This window comes from Palaemon carinicauda, chromosome 5 (genome assembly GCF_036898095.1).
Source record: "Palaemon carinicauda isolate YSFRI2023 chromosome 5, ASM3689809v2, whole genome shotgun sequence".
Taxonomy (NCBI): Eukaryota; Metazoa; Arthropoda; class Malacostraca; order Decapoda; family Palaemonidae; genus Palaemon; species Palaemon carinicauda.
The window spans coordinates 7309432-7326931 of record NC_090729.1 but is presented as its reverse complement, the minus strand read 5'-3'; positions in this window follow the sequence as shown (position 1 = coordinate 7326931).

Genomic DNA, 17500 nt, shown 5'->3' with positions numbered 1-17500 from the left:
AATTATAAAGGTAATGCACATGTACCAAACACTGTACCCAAGAGCGAACATTGACAGGTTCCATATACCACGAAGTGAAGTAGCAAAAGGACTCATCCGTAAAAAGATTGTGTCAACATCAAAAGTAGGGTGCTGTGCTGGGACAGTATCTCAAGACCAGGGAAGATGAAGGGTTAAAGAGTGCGTGAGAGGAAAACTTTATAAAGGAGGATGAAGACCCAGAAAGGGATACGAAGCAAAAAAAAAATAAAGAATAAAGAGACAAAGAGAATGACTAAGAAAGCCAATGCATTGACAATTCCTTGGACAAACTGAAGAATGGCAGTGGTTCCAGAGAGGAGAGCTTAAGAAGGAGATGCAAGGATGAAATAACATCACAATATCAGACCTTACAACAAGATATATTCAACAAGTTAATCGACGGAAACCATCAACCAAATCGTCATTGAATGTCTAGCACTTGCTCAGAAAATTATATAAGAAACGACATGACACAGTGGCTAAATTTCTTCATTGGAGTCTGCAGTTGAAGTGAAATACAATCCAGCAACAAATGGTACGAACCTCAGCCTCAGGCTGTGGTAGAAAATGATTAGGCTAAACTACTCTTGGACTATAGTATAATGATGGACAAGGAGATTCAAGCACATCGACCACACATCAATATAGTCAAAAAGACAACGAAATAATTATCACTCATAGATGTCGCAGTACCCTGGGACTCGAGACTGGAAGATAGGGGGAGGGATAAGAAAGAAAAAAGACAAAAGTACCAGGATTTGCGAATTGAATTGAGAAGGCTATGATATATATATATATATATATATATATATATATATATATATATATATATATATATATATATATATATATATATATATAGAAGTGGTGCCAATAATTATAGGAGCACTAGAGACCATCCATGAGTCCTTTAAAGGGAATCATGAGAAGGTAGGAGCCAAGATAGCCCAAGGACTTGTTCAAAAGAGCGTGCTGCTTGAAACGTGATGGATTTCTAAGGATGCAACCCAGAACACTTCACTTCAAATCACCAGTCTCTGTAGAGTGTGATTAAGAAAAAAAATAAATAAATAACTAGTATTATTGTTAAAAAACTAATAAGGTTTAGGGATGCTAGTTTAATACTTACTACACAAATATACTCAAAAGGAATGGTTACCTAGAAAGCTATGAAGAAAATACTTTCTGAATTCTTGAAATAACTGAATTTTACCAAAAAAACACTAGAGAGAGAGAGAGAGAGAGAGAGAGAGAGAGAGAGAGAGAGAGAGAGAGAGAGAGAGAGAGAGAGAGAGAGAGAGAGAGAAAATGCTATGTCAAACTGCAAATCGAATTCCTTGGGGTGTGAAACATGAGACAGTAATTTCTCCAATTATAACCTTCCTATTGAAGCATTGTTTACGATTCCTTTCACGTTCCGAGTTTTATCCAGCTGTTAATCATGATCTTTACAGGTCCTTTTGCATGCAAAGTGTTTGTTCAATCGGGCCCAAGATCTCACCTGCATTTACCTTCCCTGAAAAATTACATCTTATCTTCTCAGTGAGATGTCATGTATTTTAATGGCTGAGTCACAATGTAAGAGAAGCTTTCCCGACATGTACCCTTGAAATTTTTAGTCCTCTTCTCATTTTTCTTCTCCTTTGTTCACTCTTCCATGTCTCCTTGTATGAGTCTTTTAAAGGGAATGGAAATGACAGTGAAATATATTTCACCTTTCATTATGTACAGGTTCATTTCGCTTTCTGTGCTCATTCAACGTTTCCTGGTACTAAACAGGATGTTTATGAAGATGTAGATCCAGATATTACCTGCCATATTTTTATTATTCTGATATTTCATCTAATATGTGTACCATTATTTGTAAGTTGAATTGACTAGGTTCTTTTGACATGAATTGGAGACTGGCTTATATTACTTCATTACATGGAAGTAGATGTGGTGGCTGAAGCGCGCCGATCACCGTCCAGATTCTAAACCAACGTTCTGTAAAAGTCTTAATCCCTCTGCTGAAAATAATCACCAGTTCTTTAGTTTTCTTTTTTCTTCCGAGACTCTTCTTTCCATTTTCCGAGGTTTAAATAATTAGTTTTAACTTAAGAGTGGTTCTTTGAAAGTATTAATCACGTAGGAAAAACGTGAACTTGCATATCCCATTCTAGTGTTGACATAGAGTATCTAAATAATACAATGAAAAGAATATTTGTTAGTATTTAATGTAGTGACTACTGGAAAGGAGTCGCTGAAGTTTCTAAGGGTAATGCTATGGGTCTTCTACTATACACACTACACTACAGTCGCCGCCAAGATTCCGGGTGAAATACGACTCACCCCTGATGCCTTCATAGCAAATCACAATGTCTCCCACGGAAGCATTGTTCACAATACATACCCTGACAAATTTCAAACTAAACTAACTTATGATCACTGTAAGGGATTGTATTGTGACAACTGTTAACGCGGGAGGCAACATGTTTTTTCAACCGGAATCTCTGTGATGATTATTGTTTACCCGAGTCGTCAAAAATGACGCCTAAATAATATATTTAGACAGATATGCACACATACATACACAGAGATTTAACCCTTTCCACCTCCACCCCTTTTCCTAAGTAAAACATGATGAGTTGGCAATATGCGGGAGAGTGTGGTTTTCCAGTGTACCTCTCGGGTAACCCCTCTGTCACGCACCACCATCCTCCTTCTCCCCACCTGCCTTCCCTGTACAACAAGCGGGGTGTTTGTTAATTACTTAAGCACCTGTCACGTCTTCTAATTGGCAGTCGCAAGTGAGATTGCTTGCTCCAGCCTTAACGTAAGCCAATCAGGATACGCCGTGATTGCTTCTGGCCTATATATATACAGGGTCTGAGCTGAGTCGGGAGTCACTGGCCTCTCATTACTGCTACCCACTGCTAAAAGTCTGCCTCCCTCACCTGTATTGTCTATCATTCTACGCCTGTCTGTTTATTGTGAACTACTCTGCTGGTCAGCCGTTACGGCTAAGTATTTTGTAACCTGTATCTTAGTAACCTGTACATCGTAATCCCCTTATCTCACCAGTGTGTTTTCCAGTGTTAGGACAGTTATATTATCGTTATATTTGTGTGTATTATGTTTACTTTATATATATATATATATATATATATATATATATATATATATATATATATATATATATATATATATATATATATATATATATATATTTACTCTGCACTGAATTAAATTAATGTTACGTTACTGAAATATTATTTCAACTTCCCATTCCCAGCATACCACAGTTACATGTGTGTCCCTTGCTTATCTTCACTTTTACTTTTGTTACACCTTGTGTATTTGGTATGCAATTATATCTAACTTGTTTATTTCACATTCTAACACCCAAGTTGTGACAAGTGGTGACCTTGCCAGGATTACTAGCTTGCCCGAACGTAATTGCTAAGTTGGTGATCGTTGTCAGTTAGTTGTTACTCCCTTGTGTCCTGTTAATCATTAATCACTTTCTTTTACAGTGATAGTGCCAGTATTTTGTTCAGTACTTTAATGCGTTTCTTGTATCTGATAAGTGAAGTGTATTTTGTTTATTGTAAACTTAGACGAGTGTTGGTATGCGTAGTTTAAATTCCTACGTTAAAACTCGTTTGGTACTGCACTTTGTACCACCACACCTCACATGTTAGCTCAAGTGCAGTAAGTAGCAGTCATAGAGTTTACTCAGTTTTAAATGTTCACAGCCCTCACTAGTAAACTTTACCAGCGTTAGGGTTAGCTAATAAGTGCTTACTTCCGCTCCTCCATTCCGTGTGTACGGATCATTATTGTTTGTGTATCTTTATATCAAGTATCGTTTATCATTCCAAGTATCGGAGTGTCCATTTTTTTTCCCAAGCCTCTCTAGTTTCTCCAGTATCATTAAAAATCTTATTCAAGTATCTTTACTCGGTATGTGATTGTCGGTGACTCAGACGCGAAGACTCCATTTATGAATCCTCATCAAGTATCTTTTTCAAGTATCGTTTATACGAACTAGTGTTTGTCTCAGTCTCACACGAACAATAATCTTAGGCATAGGACTAAGGGTATTACAGGACATTACTGAGGGTCTGTCTAGTTATCGAAGGGGTGTTTCTGTTTTACGACCCAGCCGTCCTTGTCTATAGAGTGCTAGTTACGGCTAGTCAAATAATTTAATTTAATTCTTTTCCTTGTATTCTTTTTGGTGTTTACTATTAATACTTAACCATGTTGTTTAACCTAGATGACTTTGTGGCTAATCCATTTTCGGATAAGTTAGCAGGACCTCTCAGAAAAGACGATTAGAAGCAAATTACCCATCATTACAGCATTGAAATTCACTTTAAGCTAAATAAGACAATGATTAAAAATGTAGTGGTTGAAGAGTTAGTCAGCCAAGGGGTACTGGAGGCAGTGGCCATAGATACTTTAACCCCGCCGAGTTCGGTGTTACCTGACGCTCAGGCTGAAGCAGCGGGTTACTGCTCGCCTCCCGTTCTGTCACCTGCTACGCCTTATCAGCGATTTATGGAAGTCAATCCCTTAGAACTGGAGAGATTAAAATTAGAGTATCAATTACAAATGCAAAGAGAACTGTTAGAAAGCAAAAAAGAAAGAGAAAAACTCAGATTAGAAGTAGAAAACGAAAGAGAAATTTAAACTCAAAGAGAACGATTCAAACTAGAAAGAGAAAGGCTTGTATTAGAAAGGGAGAAGCTAGAAAGTGAGTTAAGAGTTAAAATCTAAAAAGGTGGACATAACAGAAAAAAGCAAAGAAAAGGAACTAGAAATACAGGAAAAACAGTTAAAATTAAATGTAGGTAACATGTCCTCCCTACTTCCTAGCTTTTCTGAAGATGATGTTGATGGGTACTTTGAAACTTTCGAGATTATTGCTAACAAACAAGAATGGGCAAAGGATGAATGACATACCATCCTAACCCCAAAATTAAAAGAAAAAGGCCCTTCGGGTATATAACAGTTTAGACAGGCCCAAGGATTATGATTTTGTTAAGAAACAGGTCTTGTATGCCTATGCTCTTACTCCTAACGGCTACTGACTGAAATTCAGATCCTTAACCAAGTCCCGTACCCAAACTTATGTTGAATTTGCCACTGATAAATTAAAACAATGTAAAAAGTGGCTTGAGGCTATTAATGTAACAACCTTTTCAGAACTGGTTAATGCTGTTGTCTTGGAGGAGTGGAAGAATAAGCTTCCCTTCCAAATGGTGAGATATGTGGAGGCAAGGGGTGAGAAGGAGCTGATCCGAGCAGCAGAGTTAGTGGATGCTCAGGCGTTGATGATAGACACGTGGGGGAGTGGAGCTCGTGGGCAGAGCCCCAGTGTGAGACCCCCTCTGGTGAACACCTTGCAGGAGTGGGGCGAGGTTTAGGAGGCAACAGTTCACGTCCTGCTCCCATGCCAGTAACTTGTAATAATTGTAAGAAGCCCAGGCATATGATCCAAGAGTGTCGTCATCCTTGGTGTAGTGTGTCCAAAAGTTCTAACACCAAACACACAGTCATTGCTTCTAAGCCAATAGCAGCCTCAAATGTGGCTGGTCCTAATCTCTCTCTCTTTGACCCTTTTATCTCTCAAGGATTTGTGTCGATACGTAAGGGTGATCATAATTACCCTATCACTATATTTAGAGACACAAGGGCAGCTCAGTCCATTCTATTATCCAATGTCATTCCGAACATTTCTGATTCTAACACCGGTGAAAAGTTTTACTGTCTGATCTAACTTGTCAAACATCTTATACCCTAGCAGAAATCTATCTTGAATATGACCTTCTATCATCCCCTGTTCAAGTAGCTATGCGTCAAGACTCCTTGCCTGGACACGGAATTCAGTTTCTACTAGGTAATGATCTCGCATGTACCCTAACAGTTCCTCTAGTGAAGACAGTAGACCAACCTTTACCTGTTAGTCCTATACTTGATCTGGATGAAAGACTTCCTCACCTTTTCCCTGCTTGTGCTGTCATTCTGTCTCAAAGTAAGGTCTTAACTTCTCCCTCCACTAATTCTTCATCCTTAACTCCATCTTTACCTACTACTCCTCCATCCTTTGGGAAGGATGATCTGATAAACAGGACCATGAACCAAGAAGAACTCATTCAGGCACAGCAGCAGGATCACACTCTTTCTCATGTACTTTACACAGCTACTGACAAAACAGATATAGACACCACTTCATGCTTTTATTTTGAAGATGGAGTTTTAATGAGAGCATACAGACCACCTACCCACAATAAGTTGCAGTCCTGGTCGAAAACCCATCAAATAGTCCTTCCTACATCGGTTCGGAGTAGTGTCATCAAATTAGCTCAAGATGGTTTTGCAGGCCATCTAGGTATCAGGAAAACTTATCTCAAAGAATTAGAACATTTCTAATGGCTAGGGATGTGAAAGGACATATCCAGTTTCGTGCAGACCTGTCACATTTGCCAGGTAGCGGGTAAACCTAATCAAAACATTCCCAAGGCTCCCCTCAAGACAATTTCTATCAAAGAGGAGCCTTTCAATAAGATAGTCATTGATTGTGTCGGGCCCCTATCTAGGACAAAGAAAGGAAATTAATATTTTTTAACTGTAGTCGATGTGACCACCCGTTATCCTAAGGCATCCCCCTTATATCCATTACTGCCAAATCTGTAATTGCCCTTTTGCTATCTATGTTCACCTCTAAAGGAATTCCCTGCCAGATCCAATCCGATCAAGGTACTAACTTTACAAGTGCTCTCTTTCAACAGGTCCTTACTGAAATGCGAATCAAACATGTTGCCTCATCAGCTTACCATCCACAATCGCAGGGGTGTCTGGAAGGGTACCACCAGACCCTAAAATCCATGCTGCAAAAAGACTGCCTGGAGACTGGAGCAAGTTGGGACACTAACTTAGATTGGTTACTTTTTTTCTATTCGGGAAGCCAATCACGAATCTATGGGTTTCTCACCTTTTGAGTTATTGTAGGGGCGACCCATAAGGGGACCCTTAAAAATATTGAAAGATCAGTGATTCATGCCCCAGTCAGGCAGTCACACTAATGTAAATTCATATGTTAGAAATCTACAAAGTAATTTACAGGAAGTATGTAAATTTTCTAAGTCCCACTTGTCCCTGCTCCAAGGCAAATATAAAGCTCAGTATGACAAGAAAACGAAATGTAGAACATTCAATCCAGGGGACTTGGCTTTGGCTTTTCTACCTATAACAGGGAGCCCAATACAAAAGAGGTTTTTAGGGCCATATAAAATTAAAGAACGGCTGGGACCCCTTAACTATGTTCTTGAAACCCCAGACCGACGTAAGAAACAGCAGTTGGTACATATTAATCTGATAAAGTCCTACCTTTCCAGACCACCAGAGGAGGGTACCAGCAGTTTGCCAGTGTCTCTTGTAACCATTAATGATGATGTAGCTCCTGTGGCAGTGACTTTGTCCGAGGAAAACGAAGGAACCCAATCCATTGAATTCCTCTTACCTACCAGTGCCTCATCGAATCAAGAACAATTGCTTCAGTCTGATGAGTATTTTTGTGGTCTTAACCCTTGTAAAAAACAGCAGATAATTCACTTGCTAAAACAATTTCCATTTATTACCTCAGAACATCCAGGCTCTTGCAATATTCTTAAACATGACATTCAATTAAAAGATCCAAACCAACCTCCCATTAGACAATGTCCTTATCACCTTAACCCTGTCAAGACTGAAATCCTCAAACAATAAATACAATACCTTCTTGATCATAATCTAGCCGTACCTAGCCTATCTCCGTGGGCTTCACCCTGTATCCTGGTTCCTAAACCTAATAAAATTTTCCGGATATGTACAGATTTCCGTAAATTAAACAACGTCACTGTCCGGGATGCCTACCCATTGCCACTCATTAAAACACTGCTAGATACAGTAGGAAATGTCTATTTCATTTCTACAATAGACTTACTGAAGGGATATTATCAGGTGCAGTTAACCCCAAGAGCCCAGGCCCTTTCTGCCTTTATTACCCCATTTGGGCTCTATGAATGTCAGGTGATGGCTTTTGGACTTACTAATGCTCCTGCCACATTCCAGAGACTCATTAACTCCATCATCCGAGACCTGCCAGGAGTTCATGCCTACTTGGACGATGTGGTGGTGGTGGCGGCCAACTGGAATGAGCACGTGGTGCGTCTGAGAGGACTATTCCAACGGTTGGAGGATGCAGGACTCGTCATTAACCTCAAGAAGTCAGTGTTTGGTCGTGGCTCAGTGACCTGGCGGAGTCATATAATGGGAAGCGGTATTGTGCGCCCAGAAGAAGCTAACGTGGAGGCGATCCTTTCCTTCCCTACACCCACGACATGAAAGGAGGTGATGAGGTTCCTCGGGATGGCGGGGTATTACCGTCGAATCTGCAGCAACTTCTCGACTGTGGCTGCGCCCCTCACCACTCTGACTACCCCTGCTCAGTCTTTCAAGTGGACTCCAACGTCCCAGACGTCTTTTACCCACATTAAGAACTTCTTGGCTTCTGAACCAGTACTTAAGGCACCTGATTATCAGCGGCCCTTCCACCTACTGGTTGACGCCAGTGGAATTGGAGTTGTGGCAGTGCTGTTGCAACCAGATCCATCCTCCACCATTCTGCACCCTGTGGCTTTCTTCTCTGCCCAACTGAAGAGTCACCAGGAGCGATACTCTACCATCAAGAAGGAAGCCTTGTCACTGATTCTGGCCATTAACAAATTCAAATGCTACATACAGTCTGCTTCATATCCAATCAAAATATTCACCGACCACAACCCGTTAGCCTTCATCCAGAAATCCAAACTAACCAATCAGAATATTCTTCGCTGGGCACTTACTCTTCAAGAATACCATCTCGAAATTCACCACATCAGGGGATCAGACAACATCATTGCGGACACCTTATCTCGTGCTCCAACAGGTTAACCTCCTTCATGTCCCACTTCGAAGGTGTTCGGCGGGAGGGGGGGGGGTGTCACACACCACCATCCTCCTTCCCCCCGCCTGCCTTCCCTGTACAACAAGCGGGGTGTTTGTTAATTACTTAAGCACCGTCACGTCTTCTAATTGGCAGTCGCAAGTGGGATTGCTTGCTCCCGCATCACCGTAAGCCAATCAGGATACGTCGTGACTGCTTCTGGCCTATATATATATATACAGGGTCTTAGCTGGGTCGGGAGTCACTGGCTTCTCGTTACTGCTACCCACTGCTACAAGTCTGCCTCCCTCACCTGTATTGTGTATCTTCCTACGCCTGTCTGTTTATTGTAAACTACCCTGCTGGACGGCCGTAACGGCTAAGTATTTTGTAACCTGTCCCTTAGTAACCTGTACATCGTAATCCCCTTATCTCATCAGTGTGTTGTCCAGTGTTAGGAAAGTTATATTATCTTTATATTTGTGTGTATTATTTTGTGTGTATTATGTTTACTTTATATATATATATATATATATATATATATATATATATATATATATATATATATATATATATATATATATATATATATATATATATATATATATATATATATATATATGTATATATATATATATATATATATATATATATATATATATATATACATATATATATATATATATATATATATATATATATATATATATATATATATATATATATATATATATATATATATATATATATATATATATATATATATATATATATATATATATATATATATATATATATATATGTATATATATATATATATATATATATATATATATATATATATATATATATATATATATATATATACATACATATATATATATATATATATATATATATATATATATATATATATATATATATATGTTTACTGTGCACTGAATTAAATTAACGTTACGTTACTGAAATATTATTTCAACTTCCCATTCCTAGCATACCACAGTTACACGCGTTTCCCTTGCTTATCTTCACTTTTACTTTTGTTACACCTTGGGTATTCAGTATGCAATTATATTTAACTTGTTTATTTCACATTCTAACACCCAAGTTGTGACACCTCTCCCCAGAGTATGACTTCTCACCTATCCCCTGAGTGTGGGAGAAATTGATTGAATATATCTGCCCTACACGCAATTGGATTTGATATACACTATTTTCTCATTTCATGATATACACATGCAAATCAATGTAGGCATTAGAGTTAATATCAGCTTCCCTTTTCATATGAACCAGTTGTAGATGAATATTTATATATATATATATATATATATATATATATATATATATATATATATATATATATATATATATATATATATATATATATATATATATATATATACAGTATATATATGTTTTTGGGCTCAAGCCATGTCGTGCTGATGGGAGTTCCTTCATTAGTAGCTTCCTAGGTTATATGTGACTACAGTGATATATCCCAGAGAATTTACCAAAGGTACCCAGAATTCTAACTCCTGGAGCGAATATCCCTTAAAATTCTAAGAAAGGATATCGCGTAAGGACGTAATGGCACACCTCATAGCAATCTGCACCCCAGATAGAGTTTACGTTCGAGGAGGTGTAGCAAAAATAAAAGGGGGGCCCTTCAAAGGCCATCCCCGTTCCCTACTACTATCGATAGTACAACAGCGCCATCCCTACGATAGTGGTCATTCCTTTATTTGTAGCGATTTCGCTCGGTGGTATTTTCCAGCGATTGAATTTATTTCGATCGGTTAAAGGATTATTATTATGCTTTCTTCATCTTCTTCCGCCTTCGGAAAGTTGAGTATCGGGTCTTTACTTTGAATATGTTTTAGCTCTTGTTTCTCAATGATATTGAGTATTTATTGTGTTTCTAGAGCTAGGTCATTGCTGGAGTCGCCATGGGCGCTGTCGTTCTTAGGCATGCGTTATTTAGTTAGCGGAACGACTTCCAGTTTTTAAATAGCTTTATTTAATTCTCGTAATTAATTAGCTATTCAGGCATATTCTTGTGAAGATGTGATTATATGCATAATTATTTAATTTTTCCTCTGTCGATCGTATAGTTAGAGTTTCGGTGATTTAGGTAACCAAGAACTCGTCTAGCTTAGTTAGGCTAACCTAGACACTGTCTATACGTTCGACATTCCCCGATTACCTTTTTGTTTTGTTTTCATTCCATTGGAGACTGATACCTCCTGTAATGTTATGAAACTTCTCACGTCTCTTCGGAGACTTAACGGTAATCCCTTTCCCTCTGAGTGTAGTCCCAGACTACAACCCTTATGGCCGTGCCTGAATATTATTCAAACATTGCTGACCTGGGGTTTTGCTTTCTTCCTATCCCCTTGACCTTTGGTTGTGGATATACCAGCAGGTTTTGGGATTTGGTCAGAATCTCAGAGTATTTAGTCTTATGTCGTTGACCTTCCGACAGGGTGAGTGGGTTGTGGGATACCTTTACTCCCCTGCCTACAAGGTTTCCGACAATAGAGGTTAGTCCTCCATAGTCGCTTTGGTTATGGTATTATACCATTTTCTCCTTGCGACAGTTCCTTGGGCTGAAAGTAATTCCCTTTTAGCCTAAGATAACGTGGCACTGGAATCCTGTTTCTCTTTGTGGGAGGAGTCGCAGTGTCGCCCCCTCTCCTTGACTGTGTCGGCAGTCTCTGGGTTGGAGAACTGAGTCTCTCCTAGCACCCGGATTCTGTCGATACCATACAGAAACAGAGTTCCTTTTATAGGTGCTAGGACTGTCAAGTTTGATAGTTCCTTTCACAATTGTTACAGGACCCTTTTCCCCTTCCCCTCACCCCTTTTTAATGGTTTATCCATTGCCTTTTAGGGTGACATCCTGCATTCTTTCCTTAACGGTGGAGTGCTGGATGCAGCCAGACTACCTCTCTCATCCTGGCTGACGGCAGGGCATACTGCCGCCTGCCGGCCTGGCCGGCAATGCCGGCCTGGCCGACAACCAAGATGGTTGCCGACATTCATGGACTGTCGGCAGCTGCCGACTTTGCCGGCAGCTACCGACGTTGTCGGCGGCTGCCGACGTTGCCGGCGGTTGTCGGCATGATAGCCCTTTTTGCCGGCCTGGCCGACAACCAAGATGATTGCCGACATTGCTGGCGGTTGCCGACGTTGCCGGCGGTTGCCGACGTTGTCGGCGGTTGTCGGCATGATAGCCTTTTGCTGGCCTGGCCGGCAACCAAGATGGCTGCCGATAATCATGGACTGTCACCAGTTGCCGGCCTGGACGGCAGTGGCGCCCATGATGGCTGTGAGTGGTTAGTCCCTTCTCTCCCCGAGGTTCTCAGTCCTCCCTTGGACTGTAGCTATAGGTTCTGTTGCCTGTATGCTGTCGGCAGGGCCGGCAACGCGGCGCGCCGACTGTACCAGTACTGCCGGCGGGTTGCTGGCAATAGTACTCTAGCTATATAGAAGCCTGAATGATACATTCTCCCCTTCTATTAGAACCTCCTTTCGGTAAAAAGGTACTCTATTAGACTTTTCTTCCTTAATTACTGTATATAGTTATATTAAAGGATAGCCCTTTTTTTCCATACTGTCTCTCTCTCTGTCTCGCTAGGTCTGCAAGGTATGCAGACATATCCTAGCCAGACCGGCAACATGCTGGACATACTGCTGTGTAGGTTATACAGATAGCCAGTATATCTCAGTATAGAATATACTGTAGATAGAAAACTACTATATTTCTTATACTAGTGGTTTTTTCCAATATATTTTGGATATCTAATTTGGGCAATTGCTGAGCCTAATCCTATATTGAATGAATATGATTTCTTCAATATCCTGATTAGAAATTAGTTTTAGGATTATTCTGCAATATTAAATATTCCAGGCATGAGTAATACACTCTTATCCTGTAAAGGGTACAGCCCTTTTTCTTTGAGTCTCCCTGATCAGGGAAACTCTATGATTTAATATAGTAGGAAGACTACAGCAAATGACCCGAGTAGGATATTCATTTATATGTCTTTATTTTTCTGTTCCATCTAGTGCTAGATGGACCCTGCTGTCATATGCTGCCTTGTAGGCAGCATAATGATAAGACTGCATGACATAGGTACAGTAGTCGATATGTTGCAATTTACACTTTTGCAATTTAAAAACTACAGTACCATGTTACAGTAGTTTTTTCCTAACTTACCTTGGGTATCCTCCAGCGAGTTTTCAGCTGATACCGCTTATATATTGAAGGAATAATCTCTTCAATAGTCTGATTTGAAATCAGTCATCCTGACCCCACAGTATTAACAATTTTGGGATAGTTAATTGATACTTCTCTACCCCTATGGGTAAATAACCCTTCTACTTGGATTTTCTCATAGAGAAAGCTCCATGTAAGTTAATACTGAGGGGAGGTAGCAGCATTTGCTCACGGAGGTATATAGGTATGTATCTCTTACTATCCCTTCATAGCTTCTATCCTAAGCTATTCTGTTGTAGATGCCATTTACATGTTGATTATTAAAGTAATAATCCATTATATACTCATTTGGTTTTCCTTTCTTTACAGATGGAACACCAGATGCCTTTTACGACAGTCCACTGCAGAGCCAAGGGTAAGGACTTTTAAGGTCATAATACTTGCAGGTTACATGCCCCATGCAATATTATTTCCGGATCCCTACATTATTGGAACCCACAGGGTTGCAATATATGTTGGACATTGATGTCTGAAGGTTTTGATAATCCCAAGTCTACAGAGACAAAGGATATAGCACAGTATAAATTACGTAACTGGGTGAGAGGCTTCCAAAAGATCTCTCCGGGACCTTTCCTACCTAATGATAGGATGCGTAAGCTATTATATCCAGAGCTAAGTCAGGAAATAGTAGTGCCTAAGGAGTCAACTACGTTCCCTGATAACGAGAAAACCTTTGAGATCGAGGGCAAGAAGTGCACTAAGGTAGAAGAGAAAAATGTTGTATCGGACTTTCCTCCGCCTTTGCTGGCTAAAGAGCCATCAATGTCAACATCTTCATCTTTTACCCCTCTATGGGATAATGTGGTACAATTATGTATCCAACTGAAGAATCAGGTAGAGAGCTTTAGTAAACAAAGCAAAAGGCGGGAAGTAAAACACAAGATACAACCTTGTAAAGCTCCTCTTGTTGCTTCCCACGGGTCAGTTAAACGACCCATGAATCAAGACCTTCCTTCATGCTCCTTAACCAATCCCTGGAGGTTTGCGGAGTAGATGTCGATTTCAAATGGCAATCTCTTCATTTCAGAGAAAATAGGTACTGTTCCCTTGGATAAAATCCAATTTTGGCCAAGCTCTGAGGTTTTCCCTAATTGTTGGGTTCACTGAGGTTCGAACCAAAGACAAGGAAAAGAATGGAACAAAAGGAGGTCATGATTGTTGATCATGATAAAGCATACACCCTTCCTTTCTTGCTCCTGCTTCATTCTCCTTCCCCTTTATGGGGAAGGCATTTAATTCCGTTACCAAAGCTGTAGAGGCGGGCTAGTCATGTCCCACACTCGATGAGTACAAGCCTTTGTCACCAGCTTTTCTAGGACAGGAAAAGGATTGGAAGGAAGTCCATTTGACATTTTCAGTAGGAAAATTAGACAAGGATGTCGCAAGCCGACAATTTAATGTATGTCTCCCTAAATTGTCCGATTTGCTCTTGTTTAATGAACACGAGTCAAAGGAGAGACTGGCGACATCCCTTTCTCTTCAAAACTACATAGAGTTGTGTTCAACTTACGAGAACACCCCAGACATGCTCATGGTCTTAGCCAAAATGTATATGGCTACCTTGGTAAAGGACCTTTACGCCTTTGTGAAGGCTAGGAGAGCATGTAGAGAGTTTGTGTTTGCTGCTGCAACAGTGAAACACGAAACAAGAAAGCTAATATCTTCCAACATTTGGGGTAAAGACCTCTTCCCACAACAGGTCATTAAGGAAGTAATTAAGAATGCCGCCATGGAAAACATAAGTCTTCCCCAAAAATGGGGCATTCCCTCAAAGAGAAAATCTTCTGTGGGTGTGGGTCCCCAACCTAAAAAGAAGATCGAAAATACTGGGAATATCTGGGCCGCTCAACAACAGCCCATTATTCTAGCGACCAAGATGCTACAGACATATGGTCAAAAGTCTAAACCTACTGGCAGTTCGAAGCATGAAGACGCTTCGGCTAGGAGGAACATTCCTTCAGGATCGCAGAACCTTCGATCTTTTGGTCCAGAGCCTATTCAAGATGAGCCATTGATGGAGAACAGAAATGTCCCTACTATTATCTCCATACCTTCTCCTACGGTTAAAAAACCTCCTGGAGGAGTATACCTGAGAGCTATAGAGCATACAGGTAATAAGAAAGCTACGGCTCATCGAGTCCCAGGGAAGGCTATTTTGTGTTCACAAGAAGGACTCAAGAAGTCTCTGAGTCATTCTGAACCTGTCGCTACTCAACAAGTTCATAATAGTCTGCAAGTTCTGAATGTTAATCCTTCTGAACATATGGACCTTGTTCCTACTAAGGGTGTTCGTAGTCTTGTCAGACCTGAAAGGTGTCCTCTGGAACCTTCCAGTCAACCATCCCCCATCCTCCTGCCTAGGATTCATGTCACGGAGAGTAACATTCATCCTAGAATAGATACGTATCAGACTCACAGTCTTAAGTATCTTCATAGTGATGACCCGGTTCCTGGGACACCACAGATGCAAGATATGCTTCTAGATGTCTCGACTTTCTCCAGCTCTAGGGTTTCGATGGCTAAAAAACCATCGAAGCCATCAGTCATATCAGCCCCATTTTCCCTCGGGAAGTTAAAAGGAGCTCGCGAGGTCTGTCAGGAGATTCAGCTAATCGATCAGATTCCCAAAACACCAACAAGGAAAAGTGCTAAACTTTCCCCAGTTCGCAATAGTGACATACCTAGTGCAAAGTGCACATCGGAAAGATGCGTTAAGAGCCTGGAGAAAACATGCATCAAATGCTTGAAGAGATAAAAAATGACTGACATCGGTCCCTCTTTAATCGCTTCTTTAACAAAAGTTATAACACGAAAGTCCCAGGACTCTGCCGGTCCTTTCGTGGGCGGGGAAGCACCCTCCACACAGATCAGACTCCCTACGTCTGAGCTGGTACACCGAAGCGATATTAAGACGTCACAATCGAACGTCTCGTACAGTCTTCGTGATATTACCCATCATTTTCCTAAAGGGATGGCAGTGGATACTCTATCACGGTCCAAGGCGATAGAGTTGGAATGGTCCATGGAAGCAGACATATTCCCTCCCAAATGGGAACAAGTCCCGCAACTGCAGTTCGAACTCTTCATCACGAGCGTCTTCAAGAAACTACCTCGCTAAATAGCCCCATACGAGGTTCCTCTAATGGGTCTGATAGACTAGATGAGGCCAGTCCTAGCTCCGATCCTAGGTATATTTCCGAAGGATCAGAAATTAACTGCCTTCGGTTTATCACAGAGAACCCAAACCCTTCATTTCATGAATTTCTTGCTCTAGCGGTTAGAAAAAGGTTTGGGATCTCAGACGGCAATATAGGATTCTTAGAAGAATACAATGCTAAGTCTTCTAAAAGACAATATGAGTCTTCCTGGAAGAAGTGGGTGGAGTTTGTTAAATTAAAAGGACCGAAAGAAATTTCTATGAACTTCTGTCTGTCCTTCTTTGTCCACCTTCAAAGCCAGGGGTTGGCGGCCAATACGATAAATACGTGCAAATCGCCCTTGACTAGACCTCTCCTATATGCCTTCCAAGTGGATCTGGCAAATGAAATCTTTAACAAGATTCCAAAAGCATGTGCTAGACTTAGACCTGCAGCACCACCAAAGCCCATCTCTTGGTCTTTGGACAAGGTCTTACATTATGCCTCCTCGGTGAACAATGAAGATTGTTCTCTTAAGGATCTAACCCAAAAGGTTATTTTCCTGTTCGCAATAGCCTCTGGGGCTAGAGTTAGTGAAATAGTGGCTCTATCGAGAGATGAGGGCCACATCCAGTTCACAGATTTAGGAGATCTCAATCTCTTTCCTGATCCATCATTTCTCGCTAAAAACGAGCTACCCACTAAGAGGTGGGGTCCCTGGAGAATCTGTCCTCTGAAGGAAGATGTCTCTCTATGTCCTGTAGAGTGTCTAAAGGTCTATCTTCGTAGAACTTCAGACTTCAGGGAGGTCAGCTCTTTAGAGGAGAAACTTCGGGATCAAATTTATCTTTAAATCAACTAAGGGCGAAGCTCACCTACTTTATTCGTAGAGCAGATCCGGACAGTACTCCCGCAGGTCATGATCCGAGAATGATTGCTTCATCACTGAACTTCTTCCAGTACATGGACTTTGAGTGTCTCCGTTCATACACTGGATGGAAATCATCCAGGGTGTTTTACAAACACTACGCAAAACAAGTGCATGAACTGAAACACTTTGTAGTGGCGGCAGGTAGTGTTTTAAAACTTGCCCCCTAATTTTTTGTGATA